Source organism: Apium graveolens, chromosome 5, assembly GCF_009905375.1.
Source record: "Apium graveolens cultivar Ventura chromosome 5, ASM990537v1, whole genome shotgun sequence".
NCBI lineage: Eukaryota > Viridiplantae > Streptophyta > Magnoliopsida > Apiales > Apiaceae > Apium > Apium graveolens.
In genome coordinates, this window is record NC_133651.1 from 165467254 (window position 1) to 165473254 (window position 6001).

A 6001-nucleotide genomic window follows, 5' to 3' on the forward strand; every position below is an offset into this window, starting at 1 on the left:
GGTTTAATACCTTTTGAGTTAGGAGAAATTAATATAATTCCAACGATGGATTGGTTGTTCTGTCGTAAGGCAAAGATTGAATTCTTTCTAGTTCATTCCCACAGAGACTGGTTTAGGTTAGTTTAAGAATGTGTACTTATGCAACGATGGTATGGTTATTATTTAATGCTAAGACGAATAACAAATTGAGATCGATTATAACTAAGATATTAAATAACATGTTAATAACTAAGAGAATTGAGTTGAATTACTTATATGAGACAAACATGGGATTCTAACTTCATTACCACTTCATTCAAAGTCAATGTTCTTAACCTTAGCATGCAATGGTGATGACAACTAATCAGATAACACGAAACTAGTAAACACCAACTTGCGTTGTACGAATACCCTACTATCAGACATAATAGAGATAGAAGCTGAATATACACCAATTATATTGAGACCCTATATTTCTATAGTATTTGACAACATAAAGGTTTAATGTGCAAGTTACCTATCGTGATTACATAGAGCAAGTAAGGTGGTTAAAAATACCTACGAATCATGTATATCAAATACATGAACCTATGCTAGCATGACAAGTTCTAAAGTCCTATATTCACTTTCGTGTCAATAGAGATTAACATGCTATCTTTTAAGTTCACGACGCTCATAAGACGAATAAGCACAACCAATACTAGAAAATCATACAATCACCACACAATAAGGTATCAAAACAAATTAACTATTAAAATCCATAAATAAATCCGTTAGAACCCCACGATAACGATTAGTTCATAACCGAACTCATCATCACCGTTAGCGGATCCCAAACTGTACAAGCCTTAGGTCACTAGGCACAAAGTCCCCTAGAAATTAATAACTCGAGTATTAGAGCCCACTTTTGATCAATTATGTATAACACATATTTTTTCCACTTTTTATTCTTTTTTTTATTCTTTTTCTTTTTTTCAACAATTTATGAACGAGTGTGTTTCGCTCCATCTCGCTCAACCCTAGACAACTCATATAAAATGAGCCGGCTACTAGGCATTTGACACCTAGCCACAACTAACAATGAAATCCAATGTTTTTATCTAATTTTAAAAATCCATGTTATTTCGCCACTAAGAGAATATCATAAATTCTCGACATAAACAAGTGATTAAACCTCGCAAACACACAAGACATGATCATGATCTAGCACACAAGTAACCTATAAGACTTAGTGAAATTTTATTATTTCCATCATGCAAGTCAACTCGTTAAGACTTAACATCCCTCTATACGACATCACTACACTCGCATCAATATCACAAATCAATCGGAAAAGCAAACTTAAGGGATCATGATATAATGTAAATGCAACTATATGCAACATACTAACATGCAAAATAAAAAAAACTACATGATAAATATACAACTATATGAACTAAACTATCATGAATATGTAAACTAAATGGATACACACACAAACATATTCCTTAACTACCACCCCCAAACTTAAAATATTCACTGTCCTCAGTGAAGGTAATAGTAAGGAATCAGGCATACCTACTCGGACTCAGGATGGTCCTCACCCACTGCGGGTGGAGTGTCTGGAGGCGGTTACACAACATCCTCACCAAACACTAGCCACTGGATGTTAACTCTCGTGGCTCTGAAAGCTGTCCCCAACGCCTGGGTAAGGTCCTGTGCAAACTTGCTATGGATGCCATACATCGCATCAATCCTCCTCATCAAGCACCTATACTGCGCTGAGCCCAAACCAACACTGTCCTCTGCTTCCTGCTACTGCTGCTGCTGCTATGAAGAACTAGGCTCACCCCTCTGATGTCTCCATGTAGCTCTACTAGCCCGAGCTGAACCACTATCATATATTTGATTGGCTGGCTGGCCACCCGACAAGTGATCATAATTGTATCCAAACCCCTTCTCATCATCATTTCCCCCGTACCATTCCTGCATCACTATTGTCAATAGGGGCTCTAGGCAACTGAAAATGCTCGTGTGCGGGCCAATGAACTCCAACCGCCACACACAACTTCGTCACAATCGACGCATACGGAATAGACCCCGTAGTGCTCCCACGCAGAAACCTCAAAATACCCTGATAAATCACAGACCCGAGATCCATATAATCTCCCTATAGAATCCCCCATAATAACTTGGCATGATCCACAGTAACATCCTGCACATGTGAAGAAGGAATGATGTTCACACAGATAAAAGAGTTCCATGCACGAGCGAACCTGTTCATGGAAGAGGCAGGGAAAGTGGCATCTTCGTTCGTGCCCCTCTTGAACTTCCAGTGAGTCTCCGGGACACATAATGTAGCAACAATCAAGTCCAAGTTAAAATCCTCCCCGGTCTTCGTTACCCAATCATCCTGACCCGGCTGTCTCTCGGGCTGGTTAATCACCCTCCTAATAGCCTCCAGAGTATAATCCACAGTCAAACTCCGAACCACCGAGTACCCATTCTTATCCACCTTCGCATTCACGTAAAACTCGTGAACAACACTCATGTGCACAACAACGGGTGTCTCACAAAAAGAGACCCAACCCATCTCCAGAATCATCTCCAAAAGCTTACCATCCCTCCCTGATGGAAGAAAACCCCTCTCCTTCGCCATGGGCTTTGATAGCAACCTTGTATACTCCGCTTTAGCCTCCGGAGTAGTAAACCTAGGCCTCACACCCCTAACACTTGAAGAATCGATGGTGATGCTGCTAACTTAAGTTCTTTGTCTCTTGTGTGCCATTGAATTCGAATGAGTTTGATAAAAGAGAAGTGTATAAGATAGATTTATGTTTGAGAATTGAAAAGTGATGGAGAAGATTGTGTATAAGTGTGTGTGTGTGTGTATATTTAGGGATTTTAGGAATTAGTTTTGGAAAAGAAGTGGGATTTGATTATGGGAATGGTGGGAGTAATGTGGTGATTAGAATTGATTTAGAGAATGAATTATGGGAAGTGGAGGGGAAAATTCGGCTGGAGTATTGATTTTGTTTTGATTTTTCATTTTTCTATTTTTTTACTACAGGGGTGCAGCGCAACCGCCCCTCCTGGCAGTGTGGGCGTGCCGTGTTTCTGGAATTCCAGCGCGGCCGCCTCGCATACCAGCGTGGGCGTGCACAGCTACTGGACTTTTTAGCGCGGCATCCCCGCTTCCCAGCGCGGGCGCGTCGTGCTACTGTAGTTAACACTGAATTTTTCTGTTTTTGTGATTTTTTTATATTTTTCTTCTTGTTTTCTTCTTCCTTCTATCTACTAATGTACAACAAGCTTGGGTCGTCTCCCAAGAAGTGCTTGGTTTACGTCGCTATTTTGACGTAGAATCTCGATATTAAGTGGATAATAAAACGACACTAACCACCTCGCGGTTTGCCATATATCCATAGTAATGCTTCAAATGCTGACCATTCACCTTGAATGCTTAGCCTGGATCATTCTCAAAAATCTCCACCGCTCCATGTGGAAACAAAGTTTTGACAACAAACGGCCCTGACTATCTTGAATTTAACTTTCCAGGAAAAAATGGAGAAGAGAGTTGAACAAAAGAACTTTTTGCCCTGGCACAAATGATTTGAGCACTAGACCCCTATCGTGCCACCTCTTGACTTTCTCCTTATACATTTTGTTGTTCTCATATGCTTGAAGTCAAAACTCATCGAGTTCATTCAATTGAAGCATCCTTTTCTTTTCAGCTGCATCTAAATCAAGGTTCAATTTCTTCAAAGCCCAATATGCTTTGTGCTCTAGCTCCTTAGGCAAATGACATCTTTTACCATAAACCAACTGAAACGGAGACATGCCTAGCAGAGTCTTGTATGCTGTTCGATACGCCCAAACAGCTTTATCCAGCTTCAAAGACCAATCATTCCTTGATGGACATACAACCTTCTCTAGAATTCGCTTGATCTCTCTGTTAGATAACTCATCTGGACCATTAGTCTGAGGATGGTAGGCTGTAGCAATGTGATGATTCATATTTTATCTCTGCATCATTACAGTGAACTTCCGATTGGAGAAATGTGATCCCTCGTCACTGATTATGACTCTTGGAGTCCCAAATCTTGTGAATATCTGCTTGTGAAGAAAATTAAGCACTACTTTTACATCATTCGTAGGCAAAGCCTTGACTTCAACCCATTTCAAGACATAATCACCTGCCAACAAGATATACTGATTATTACAAGATGAGACAAACGTCCCCATGAATTTAATTCCCCAAACATCGAAGACCTCAACCTCGAGTAGTACATTAAGAGGCATCTCATCCCTCTTGGACATATTACCTACACGCTGGCAGCGGTCACACTTTAACACGAACCGATGCGCATCCTTAAACAATATAGGCTAGAAGAATCATGCTTAAAGGATATGAGCTGCTGTCTTTTCTCCACCATAGTGGCCTCCATAAATAGTCAAATGACAGTCTCGCAAGATACCCTCCGTTTTGCTGTACGGAATACATCTCCTGATGATTTGGTCAGCTCCTTGCCGAAACAAGAATGGCTCATCCCACATGAAGAAACTTCTTCCTTTGAGCAGAAGACAAGTATGTAACAGTACATACATTACTTTTAAAGAAGAAAAACTGATGTCAAAAAAGTTAATGTACATCGCTTTTAGAAAAATAACTGATGTCAAATACTGACATGTTCAAGTCTAAATTGAACATAGACATCACTTTGTTTGGGATAAAACCGATGTCTATATGCCAATATAGACATCACCTTTCACTAAAGAAATCGATGTTTAATATCTGATTTTACATCACCTAAATGAAAATATTCGATGTTTATGCGGAAAAAAACATAGCTCATTATATGTTTAATCCGTTGTAATAGGTGTAATTTATTTATTAAATTATTTATTTCTAACATTTTTTTGTAAAAAAACAATGCATGGACATCAGTTGTTTTGCCAAACACGACGTCTGAGCAAGTAAATATATCGAGTTATGGCCGATGTCGAGAATAGACATCACCGACATCAACATCGGTTGCCAAACAACATAGACATCAGCCAAAAACCGATGTCTATGGACTTTTTTCTTGTAGTGATGCTATGCACTGATGGCTAGCTTTGATGATCCTGCTTCCTCTGATTCTAAGGTATCAACTTCCTTCTTCTCTTTTGATACTAAAGATATATATGAACTGAAATCTATTCTTAAGCCTCTCCATGGAAATTTTAAAAATAAGATTCTAGAGAACAATAGACTGTTAACTGAAAATGAAATGTTAAAGTCTAGGAATGATCAGTTGGAGTCTGACTTAGTAAATCAGATTTAAATTTCAGAAAGAATGTGAGAAAGCTAAACATACAGCAAAGGTACTAGAAGCTAAGTATAGTATGTTAGAAAATGAATTAGAAAATGAGAGGAAAACTCTTAATGCCTGGACTGTTTTAGGAAAAAAGGTTCATGAGATGATCTCTAAGAAAAACTGGAAGGAATGTCTTGGTTATGTAGATAGAATTAAGGATGTTGACACTGAGAATAAGACTACCCTTAAAACTCCTGTTATGTTTATCTCTTCAGAAGCTGATGAACCCAAATTCATCTATGAAAAAGGTTTAACATCAGCATCACAAGAAAAATTAGTAAGTGATAAATCTCAAAGAAAGGAAAACAAGGAAACCATTAAGACTGTTAAGGAAGAAAAGAACATAGGACTTTTGTCTAAAAGATAATTGAAAAAGAAATTATTTGAGGTTACTGACAAATCTCATGTAAAAAGTCCTAAAAGGAACAGGATTGGTAAACAAGGTATTTCTAAGGATTCTAATTACAAGTTTGTTCCAAATGCTCCCATAAAAACTTGTTTTAACTGTGGTAATACTAATCATCTTGCTATTGATTATGTTAGGGGTAGATCAGTATTATATAAACCAGAAAATCCTTGTTTTCATTGTGGTAGTAGTTGGAATTTGATTTATACTTGTAGTTCCTATCATAATCTGTATCACAACTATTATGAACCTTTGCCTAAATTTAATAATGGTTCTT